The sequence below is a fragment of the Urocampus carinirostris genome, chromosome 6, assembly GCF_059441175.1.
Source record: "Urocampus carinirostris isolate Australia breed hairy pipefish chromosome 6, RoL_Ucar_1.0, whole genome shotgun sequence".
Taxonomy (NCBI): Eukaryota; Metazoa; Chordata; class Actinopteri; order Syngnathiformes; family Syngnathidae; genus Urocampus; species Urocampus carinirostris.
In genome coordinates, this window is record NC_142354.1 from 20,422,725 (window position 1) to 20,435,105 (window position 12,381).

A 12,381-nucleotide genomic window follows, 5' to 3' on the forward strand; every position below is an offset into this window, starting at 1 on the left:
GTGTCTAGCTGGTTAAATGGTCTGTGTTTATATAGCGCTTTTTCAAGTCAATGAAGACTTCCCAAAGCGCTTTACAATGTACTTTACACCTACCCATTCTCACAGACTCGCACACCAATAGCGGCCGTGCAGCCATACAAGGCGCCAACCTTCTTATTGGGGGCATTAGGGATTCAGTGTCTTGACCAAGGACGAGCGCTCTACTTCCTGAGCTAAAGCATCTTTTGTTAATTATTTTGATTTAATTTCACTTAAGTGATTTAGGATCATTCACTAAAGTCCAGGAGGGTCACCATCGGTGTTGGGCACGCTACTTTAAAAAAAAGCAATTAGTCATAGTTACTCACAACTTTTTCCAAAAATTCACTGAGTGAGTAACTGAATTACGCCGTAGTAAAATTAACTAGTTGCCAGGGAAAGTAACTATTTCTGTTACTTTAAAATTAAGTTACTGTATGTCAAATGACTTTAACTTTTCTGAGCAATTACGAAACACCGCGTTACTTGCAGAGATGGGAATTCTGACACTCTTTAAAGCAGTGTTTTTCAACCTGTGCGCCGGGGCACAGTAGTGTGCCGGGAGACCTTGTCTAGTGTGCCGCAGGAAATATCACGGTATTATCTTTCCATAAAAAAAGGATGCCATTGTTCAGAATATTTCCTTTATTTCCAGAGGTCAGCCAAAAACCTTTAACAATTATCTACCCAGCAGCAGTTTCCTATTCTTTTAACCTTTATTTATTAATTATGACGTAGACAGGGAAATGTTATTAATAACCACTTTTGTTTGATGAAGCTGTTTAAGATTCTACTCCAATAGAAATAATACAATTAATCAGACTTAAAATAAGATATAAAATGGAGAGAATAAAAAGAAAGAAAGCAAAAGAAAAAATGGAAAGATAAAAGACAAAAAGAAGAATACACTTTACATTTTTAAATAAATGAAATGATCTGCATTTATATAGCGCTTTTCAAGTCAAAGCGCTTTACAATGTGCTTCACATCTACCCATTCACTCACACCCTCACACACCAATAGCGGCCGTGCAGCCATGCAAGGCGCCAACCTGCTTATTGGGGGCATTAGGAGTTCAGTGTCTTACGCAAGAACACTTCGACATGTAACACGGAGGAGCCGAGATTCGAACTGCGATCTCTTGATCCCTAGACGAGTGCTCTACCTCCTGAGCTACTGCCGCTCCAACACATTAACAGTACAGTAAATATAATAAAAATATTCATAAATCTATAAAAAGATAAAATACAAAACAATTGTAACTTTTCTAGCTCAGCAAATTTAAAGTCAGGAACACAGAATCCCTCAAAATGCATATTCAGCAAGAACAGAAGAAAGGCGAAAAGAGAGGGGAACCAGCTGTTGATTGCTGGAGGGCCAAATCCCTTCGTTCATTTCCAAGAGCCGATTCATAGAAACACTTCGTTCTCGAATGACATTAGTCGGGTGCTTTCAGAACTCAGTCTTCATTTGCCTTTTCTTTCGGCGCTTAGTAAATACTATATTTGTAATCAATAGCCTACTATATGGTAGTCGCTATTTTGAATGGTGACATGCTCAAAATAGACGTGACGTAAACAACTCGGAGGTGAGGGTCAAACCGCGCCTACTGCATTTAAAGTAACGCACCGTTTTTGACCGTCAGTAATGGTAACGGCATCGAACGGCCGGAAAAATAGTTACCGAAAAAATAAGGCTGTTACGTGACAGCGTTATTTATAACTGCTTTATTTCCGACATTGGTCACCCTATACAAATAAATTAGGAGAAAGTTTTGTGTATTTCTTTATAATTCATGTGGGTAATAGATTCCCACCTGAACATGGGTTTTTTACCAAAAAAAAGCTTATTGTAAAAAAGACATAGTATTGGGTGGTGAAATAGTTGTCCAATATAACCACTGTATAACGTACTCTCATCGTAATACACCAAGGCTCCACAGACTCCGCCGTTATGCAGCAAGTGACATGAGCTGAGCAAAAGAGGAGCAGTGCTAGCAATCAAATGGTAATGAAGTCACTCAACCATTTCAAAGAAGTGGAGTATTTCCGACGCTGCAGTGTCCAAATTTTTGTTTCATTTATTCAATGTCGCATTTTTCAGTATATTGAAGGATTTTATACATTTAACTATAAAGGATTCTATACGATTGAATACGAGTTACATTTATTGAGTGCAATGAAGATTTTCACTGAGTAGGCTTAAGTTCAATGAGCAGTGAAAGTTCAGGGCACCCTGGTAGGAAATATTGTTTACAGGAATGGGACGTGAGGCTGATAAGATAATCAGCGCACCCAGACGCGGAGGGGCCCTGATGACGGAGGACGGCAGGCGATGTTTTGAGAAACGCTCTACTCTTTTGAGTTTTCCAGACATCGAGGCGAGGTGGTGGTGCCCACTTGGGGCTTCCCTGGCACGCCCATGGGAGGAGCTGGGACACCATCTTGCAGAGAGACGTGGGCCGAGAGGAGAAGGCCGGAGGACTTCAAAGAGGGCTTCCCAGAGACTCCACCGACACTAGTTCGACTAATTCGGCCGATTTCAATGGAGTTCACTTAGTAAAATTGTTAAAGAAATTAAATCTGCCCCCGTGTGAAAATGCCGGCTTTCTCTTGTTCATCTCATCCATCAAAAAACGAGCGTGCATTGTTAGATGAATGTAGGTTGTGTTTGGTTAATGGAGTCAGATGACTAATTCGAACAATTTGGTAAATTTGATACATTTTAACATTAATTCCTAACAATTAAATCCTGTCCTTTGTTAAGGAAAAGACAGTTTTAAAAATAATATATAATTTTGGGGGGTCCCTGGGCTGAATTTAGGGTTGCCCCCTAAAATGGGCTGGTTACACCCATGTGGCCAAGTAACCCTACAAATGCAAACATTTACAAGATAATTACCAGCTTTTTTTCAGATGATAGTTCCGTCTCAGTTTTTGAAATAAAATCCAAATGTTTCTATTTATTCAATTTATTTATGTGTTTACTCTAATACAATGGTTCACAACCTTTCATTAATGATATTAGCTCTGCAAAATACTTTTTTAAAACAATTAACCCTACCTAGCACAAAGAAGAAGTTTTGGCTTTCAAAAAACAAATAATTATATGTATGAAGAGAGGCATCAATCAACAAAGGAAACTCATTTCTTGATAAAAAATGTCTTGCCCTGTTGTAGAATTTTGTACTTTTACTAAAATGTTTTTTCAAATTTTATATTATATACAAGCAATGTCCTTTTGTACAAATGTCACAATATACCGCAAACAAGAATACCGGCGTATTTACCTTTAGTGCAAACGGCGCTGGGTGAGCAGGGTGTGTGCCCGCGCTATGTGTACAGCTCCACCCATTCCTACCGCTCACCCACGCGAAATGCTCTAGGTGTTTTGCAAGAGCTTCCGTGTGTTTTCATCATAAAGAGTCTCAACAATGAACATAGATTGTTTAATGAGCTTCCATGTAAAGGATCACTTGGCGATTTACACCAAAAACGAGGTCTGTTGGAGTGACACCTCAACTGTAAACCGTAGTTAAAATTGTGTCCTATGTATACTGGACCGAACCCTTTCAGCAGTCTCTGATGCTGTCACAACAATACAATACATAATTGCAAAAGTTCTATTTTATATCCGAGCCATATGTCCCCGTTAAGAGCCATATATGGCTCGCAAACTAAAGGTTACAGACCTACTAAAAACTGCTTGTCACAACAATAGTAAGTCGTAATCTACCAATGGAAACAAGTCCTGAAAACAAAACAACCATAAGTAAAACTATTTTTTAATCTACTGTCAAAACCATGGAAGCTCTTGCTCACAATTTACAAAATCATCGACCACATGAAATAATGTTGCTCAATTTAAGCAATACAAATCTTAGAAACTAAATTAACTTTGAAGTACATTATGCAAATTTCCTGGAAGAATTACTTAAACAAATTATATGATCTTTTAAAATAATCATGTGGCAAGAAGGAGATGGCTACTAGACCATAAAACTTAGAAAAATAAATACAATAAAAACTACCATAACAACATACTGTATACTTAAAACTATGTCAATTTAAAGTGTGGTGGTAATGCAAAGTAGCACCATGGCTTGTCTGTTTAATTGATTCTATTTGCAAATTTCTCAAATCGTTTTTTTTTGGCAGCAACTTCTTCACAACACACACTCACACACACAAGTACACACACGCTGTAGTATTTTTGTGTTGACAATCCATGTGCCTTAAGCGGCAAGATTTGATATAATGAGTCTGTTTCTAGGTTGTCCATTTACTGCGCCGTTAATTCAGTTGGCCTGGAGACAGATGGGCATCACCAGGCTGTATTTGCCCAAGACACACAGGAAATGGTGTGCCTACGACCCATCTGGTTAAGGGATCCAACCAACCAATCGTGAATGTATATTCATTGGTTTTTTAGGAAAAAAAACTATACTAGGGATTTCTAGGACAAAAAAGGAGAATACCTGTTCTAGACTAGAGCACACATTACACATTTTAATAAAAAGAAGCCCATGAGTATGAAAAAAAATAACACATCTTGAAATTTGACATTTAGCCAGGATATATAGGACAAACATTATCAAAAAGACAAATCTTGGTCAGCCATCTGCTGAGACTACAGACTTAATGCAGCCTCTGGAACTAGCATAAACTGTTTCAGACAATGACTAACTACTATAACAAACAAGGATTTTATTTGTTTGTGAAGCAATCATTTTCCTTCTGACACACGCAGACTTTTCCTAAAAATAGCTTTCTTTTGTTAAGACACTGTAATTTCCCAGATCCTTGACAAATAAGTGAACAATTAGAGCGATTTAATGCCACAAAATGTTATGTTATGTTATCGCAACAGGATTATCTGTGTCTTCATATTTAGAGTAAAATCAATTCATTAGATTTGGTATTACCTTCACGATTTAAAAAAAAAACTTATTTTGCAATGCACCTTTAAAATGTTTCCACAAATATTAACGCGGAAAAAAAAGAACTGACATTCGCGCAAGCCACAAAAAAAGCTTTGACTGTAAGCAAACAAATTGTTGAACCGCATCCAACAATCAACATGGCAAGTGCTTGTCCTTTTGTGCACAACCTTCGAATGGAATTTGTCTTGATCGGGTAATGTGTCACGCAGTTGTGTAATTAGCCCAACCGCAACACGGTGTCCAGAATTGTTGTTTTGGCTGGCGACTACTCAAGCATTCCCTGCACAAGTTGTCAATTACACCAAGGAAACATTAAGTGTATCAATTAAGAACACATAAAACACTGTGTGACTAAGTTTTGGTCACAAATGATAGAAAGACGCATAAGAGTGGAGTGATTTTGTCGTTTTTTTTCCGTAGTGTTTGCTACACTTCTTTTTGTGCAATAACCAAAGAGTTTCTGGTACCGTTACATGTATCTGTATCGGTGCAGATTCCAGCCCATTTTAAGGTATCAGTACTCATGATATCAGCGAGTGCCAGTTTCAACTGCTATTTAGTGGCCTTTTGCTAACTAGAAAATTAAAATTAAAGGAAAGGTTAGATGTCATTAAATAAATCCTACACGAGAGTTTTTTGTTGGGATTTGAAGGTATTTCCTGGAAAATAATTACGTATTTTCGAGACTGTGAGGTGTACTTAAAAACCCAAAATTTGCTAGAAATTCCGGTGCACCTTATTGACCCTAAATACAGCAAATCTACCCAATATGTTTGTTCTTTGGCATAAGGTGTTATTTTCTGAAGGTTTTTTCCTTATGCAACCTTTGCTCCCACTGCAGGTATAGTCATAGTCCGGTGCGCTATATAAATGAAATAAAAGAATTATATAATAATGTTTTGTGGGTGTGCCTTATAATCAGGTGCCCCTTATATTCCGCATAATACGGTAGTCATTATTTCCAGACAGAAGGGGATTTCATGCACCAGTTTGTTTCTGTATGTAGTATCAGTACTGATGTCGGCATTGTAGTATCAACCGTCCCCTGGTTCTCAATAATTTGGTGATGGAAATATGTGGAAGGGTTGAAAAAAAAAACACAAAATAATAATTATTATTTTATATTATTCTTAGTTTCGGACCAATACTAACAAAATGATACCATGTTTTGTCACAGCTTTGTATTTCTTTGTAGTATCTTTTCCTAAAATTGGAAATCAAATGAAATGAAATGATCTGCATTTACTGTATATAGCGGTTTTCAAGTCAAGACTTCCCAAAGCGCTTTACAGTGTGCTTGACATTTCCCAATAGCGGCCGTGCAGCCATGTAAGGCGCTAACCTGCATATTGGGGGTATTAGGGGTTCAGTGTCTTACCCAAGGACACTTCGACATGTAACACGGAGGAGCCGGGATTCGAACTGCGATCTCTTGATCCCAAGACGAGCTCTCTACCTCCTGTACAATAATAATTGTCAATTCTAATTTTTATTTCCGACTAATGGATGTAAAAAGGCCACTAGAGAATGGCCAATACCTTATATTAAGGTATCAATACCTGGTATTGGCTTTTTCCATAATTATGCAGAATTAATACTGTATTTTACTGTGTCAGGCATTATAATAAGTGTCAAAACATGAACTGTGTAAGAATTCTGCCATATATTATGTTTCATTTCGATGTCATCAAATTATCGTGTACTTCCATCCATCCATTATCTGCACCGCTTATCCTCAGTAGGGTCACGAGGGTGCTGTAGCCCATCGTCGGGCAGTGGGCAGGGGACACACTGAACTGGTTGTCAATCAGTTGCAGACAACTCACTTGCTCATTCACACCTAGGGACAATTTGGACCGGCCTGTTTTTGAAATGTGGGAGAAAACCAGAGAGCCCGGAGGAAACCCACGCAAGCACGGGGAGTACATGCAAACTCCATACAGGAAGGTTTGATCCCATGACCTCAGAACTGTGCCGCACACGCGCTAACCACTGCGATGCCGTGCTGTGTCATGTACATACATGTTCTTTATAAATGATTTGCGTAAACAAGTCCAATGAATTATTTTAGTGAGCATTGTCTTCTTGTCCGAGTGGAGGGAATTTCCTACTAATGACTTTACTGAATGACTTTTGTATCTGACAGTCTTGCATTTCAAGTATCTTTTGTCTAATAACCATACAAGTTGTCCTGAAACGACTCCTAGGGAATACACTCGTTGGCGCAGTTAAAGATTAACCTTCAATAAATATCTCACTCTTATCAGGGAAACACCGGAATATATGAAACAACCCTTTTCATTTGCTGTACAATGAACAAAAAGCCTCTTCGGGTCATTTCTTCATCAATATATATAGTTTCATTAATTTTATGTGAATGATTGTGGGGGGCAATTACTTACTTACTTTAAGTTACGTAATTAATTGCTTATCATCCAAATTAAAATTGTTGTGTTCGTTTTTTTGACGTTTTGTTTTTTTACCATAAGGAGGCGTAAATAGTACACACTTTACGTTTAAAAGATGGCAGAATTTTGCTTGTTAGCGCAGGAGTTGCGCTATACATTTACCAGCTTCCTTTTCCAACTATTTGTTTTGCAATTATCCCGTTTTTAAAATCATATTTACTTTTAAAAATGACAGTATTTTGCATGTACTTTGCATACTCTGACCTCAAGTATCAGATTCTGATCCCAGATTTACTTAGCAAACTGCCATACTCTACATATTGCAACCCATAATGTCACGGACGTAGCGAACACGATTTTTTGGATTGGTTCGTGCAGGGCTAGGGTTTTACAATTACCAGCTTCAGTTACTTTTTTTTGCTATGTCCTACAATTTGGTTTGTAATGGTCACATTAGAAAAAATAAAATTCTTTAAAGGGGCAGTGTGTAATATTTGACCACTAGAAGTCTCTGTATTGTGTCGTGCATACAAAAAAATGCTTCAAGGCACAAGGAAGACTACGGAGACTTTAAGTGACCAAACTGTACTGTTTTTCTTCTGGGTTTTTTTGACCAGCCTTTGCGAAAACCAAAATAAATGAAAAAGGAAGAAATATAGAGAAAACAGACAAAAAGGAAAAAAATAAGATAAAAGTAAGAACAGAAGCTTGGAATAAAAAAATGAAACAGTAAAATATGAAAAAGAAAGAAAAGAAGAACGAATGAAATAAAACAAAAGCAAGAAAAAAAGAAAAAGAAAACGGACAATAAAAAGTTAGAAAAAGGAAAGGTGAGAGGGAGAGAGATACAGAGAAAGGGGGAGAGAAAAGAAGAGTGGAAGAAAATACAGACGGGTGTAAGCTCAATAAAATATGTGTGTTCACTGTTGAGACACTTTGTGATAAAAACCCACACAAATAAATTTAAGTACCCACAAACGCTAGCCTAGCACACAGAACAATTTGATTTAGTGGGCGATAGGGGTGATTGAAGCTATGCAACACAGCACGCTCCCCTCTCTTTCACATGCGCCCACTGCGCTGGGGGAAAATAACATCCGTAAACTTTTCGTTTGCATTTTTTGGTGACATATTTACAAAAGAGCTCTGCTTGCACCTTATTTTGAAACTATTATTTCCGAAAAAATAATAATAGTCAAGCCATAATGATCTTAAGTAACCTTGAGAGGGAGAAAAGTTTAAAGTGGTAAATTTGTTGATAGGGGACACAGGCCCTGGCATTAGTGCTATTTCTAACGTCACATAGGGATATAAAATGCCCTGAAAGAATTATCTTTTGTCTGAGTGGGTTTGGAACATTTGCTGAATTAGTTTTAAAATGAATGCTCTCTCCCCCCAAAAAATCAAAATATATTGCTATAATGGCTCTTTGTGTCAATAAGTTTCCCGACCCCTGATTTATATAAACTCTACATTTGACGAGGCATAATGTCAGTGACGTTGAAAACGCGTCTCGCCGCATTGTTGGCAGATGGCCATAAAGCAGCGGAAGGGAACACGGTGTGATCCAGGTTCCAACAAAGGTGACATAACTCCAGTTCACATGATTCTGCAAGCCCGCCGGGAAGTCGGACTCCGGATGAGTACGATTATTGAAGCGCCAGGACAAATACTGTCTCCATAAACATGCACGAACCCTCACGCTTATTAATGAGAAGGTTTTGGACAATCTAGTACTCACCGACTTGTTTTTCCACAGATGCAGAGGCAGCGTTTACAAATCGTTCACCGGCTCGCTTTGCTTACGTGGAAGTCTGAGTGACCTTAACCGACCCTGGTGAGATCAATGTTTGACTGGCCACAATAAAATGCTTAGGGGAATTCTATGAATGTGTTCTGCTCCTTTAAATAAAGAGTGGGCAAAACTTTGGAGTCTTGGGCCGCATTGGGTTAAAAAATGTCTCCAGATTCTAATCTAAACTCCTCATCTAAATTTCCAATCTAAACTTCTAATCTAATTAAATTTACATTAGATTTACATCAGATTTACATCAGATTTAGATTACATTCGGATCAGATTTAAATTAGATTTAGATTCAGTTCTTAACTGAAATGAATCTAAATATAATCTAAATTTTATCTAAATCTGATGTAAATCTAATGTAATTTTAATCTAAATTAAATATAAATTTAATCTAATCTAATTCTAATATTAATCAAATCCAAATATAATCACAACTTCCCAAATAAATTTATCTATTATAATTTTAACTAATTCTATTTACATCTAAATCTATCTAATCGAAATGGAATCGAATCCAATCTAAATACATCTAATCGAAATATATTTAATCTTAATAAATGTAATCTAAATCTAATCCAACTCTAATCTGGTCTATATTCATGAATGTATTTATAAATCCTGTGTGTGTGTGTGTGTGTGTGTGTGTGTGTGTGTGTGCGCGTGCGTGCGTGCGTGCGTGCGTGTGTGTGTGTGTGTGTGTGTGTGTGTGTGTGTGTGCGTGTGTGTGTAAATCAACATAGAGACATGTACATGTTATATTTTTATGTTTTCTTTTTAAACATATAACTTCCTTCAAACTACTTACTACTTACTTCAAACTTTAAAACGCTCTGTATCAAAGCAAAAGGATAGATTTCATCCCTGTTTTAAGAACTTCATTTTATACCGAATTTTTTTATTTCAGTTTTTTTCGTGGTGTTACTAAAGTAGTATTTTTGGAGTATTTCTGTAGCAGTATTTTTGCAGTATTTCTGTCATATAACTGTAGTAGTATTTTGTGTAATATTCATTTTATCTTTTTAGAATAAAAGTAAAATAATATACTAGGTCCCTGTTTTTGAGCACTTATTTGATAATCATTTTTGTAGTAATTTTGTAGTATTTTCATCGTATTTATTTCGTAGTATTTTGTAATAGACACACAAAGGGACAATGCGGACAATGCGGGTACCCAAATAAATCCAACCTTTTTTGTTGGTACTTTTGTTCCGCATGATACTGAAAAGTTTTTCCCCAGTGATTTAGGATCGAGCATTAGTATCGTCGCACGATGCTGCCGTCAGTCCCGAGGTCCGTCTCATCACTGAAGAGCGGGATGACGCTGTACTCCGAAAACAACGTCGACCAGATGATGAAGGTGCCGGATCTGAGTCAGATCAGGAATTTTTCCCTGCATCTGGTAACCATGGAAAAAAATCTATTTCATGTTGTTGAGCAAATCCCTACCCCCCAAAAAATGGCCTGGAGAGGAATGGGCACCACTAGGCTATACTTGCCCAAGACACACAAAGGGAAGTGGTGCCCCTATGACCAGTGAACCGTAAACTTTATTTACTATTATACATATCGTCATGTTTTTACACTTTGTGTTCGCTGTAGTTTGCCCACGTTGTTTGCCCACAGTCTGCTCTAAGCCTGTATCTATTTACATTTTATTACATGTCTTGTAAGTAAATGGTCTTTTACTAGAAATTGCTTTTTTTCTTAAGCCGTCAGCTGTGTCGTTTTTAGCAGTCCTATCATTTCAGCTGTGAGAGAAGAGGGAGGGGGTTGCAGTGACAGGCAGTCGCGGGAATCCGTCTGTCTTGTGTCTCGGCGTAACCAGAAGCACGCGGGCGAGTTCATTCAGGGATACAGCCTGCACACTCATCAGGAAGTGAAAGAGAACAGAATGTGCTGTACTAATCGCCCTGAAAAACACTGAGTGGATGCACCAAAATGGATGCCTCGTTCGCAGTGCATGGCTCTCGGCCACTACACAAAGTAAACAAACGGGGCTCAGCTTTTCGTTCGGGGACGATGTGAAGTTTGAAGAGCCTGTACTCCCCCGGAGACAAAAATAATCCGAGAGACATAACGCTCTTGTGTGTAGCCGTCCGTGTTACGTGCGTGGAGTAATCTCCTGTTTGCTTCTGTTGATCAGTGAACTTTTACCCTGTGGGCAGGCACAAACGGAAAAAAAGTCTTTTTTTTTTCTTGCTGAATGAGGCACGACATCAAATAAATGCACCAATTTTCAGACAACTCCTGAGTACGTTTGGTACTGTGTGTACTAAACTCCATCTCCAACAACACTTTAGTACAGTGGTTTTCAACTGGTCTGACTACAGGACAAACTGCGACCCAAACCAAGAAAACATTTCCCCTTCTCAAATGTAGGATTGTGCAGGTTGAAGCAAATAGAGTGGTATATATTCAGATTTTTCCCCCCAAAACAAAACGACTAGCAAAGCCAAAACAACTTTAGGTACTGTCTACATTGGAGATCAAAATTTGGGAATAACTTATAAAAGTATTGAATAATTTTGAATACTATCTTCACTGTTTCACAGTTTAATATTTTATTGTGTCTGTATCATGCTACTGTCACACTTTTTTTCAAAAAAGGTCTTTCGCACAAAAATATTTTTCAGAAAACTCACTGATCAAAATTAGTGAACACGCTGATAAAAATGAGAGAACAACAGTGACTTTGGCATGGGAAAACAAATCTGAAGGTTAGAACAGTCAAAAATTACTAAAAAGTGTACAAGCCGCTGCTGTAAAAGACTTCAGCACATCTGCGGCCACAGGATAGCACTGGTCTCTAGTGTGATTTTGGTCCATTCTTCTTCCAGCCTCCTCCACAGTTTGGTGATTGTAGTGGGTCTCTTTATCAAAATCACCAAGGATTTTACAGAGGTTCTCTATTGGGTTGAGATCAGGACTCTTTACCCGTTTAGCTGTGTGATATGGAGCATTGTCCTGCATAAAGACTGCAGGCTGATTGGGCAATGAACGCAAGTAAAACATATGTGCTGTTGAAGAATGTTCTGATACACATTTCCATTTACTCGGCCATGTAGAAGACCAACTCCTGCCGCAGAAAACATGTTCCAAACTATGACACTTCATCCCCCACCTTTCAATGACTTTTTTACACACTTTGAGTTCAGTCTTTCTCCAATATGTCACTGGACATAATGCTTCCAATCAGACCCAAATAGATT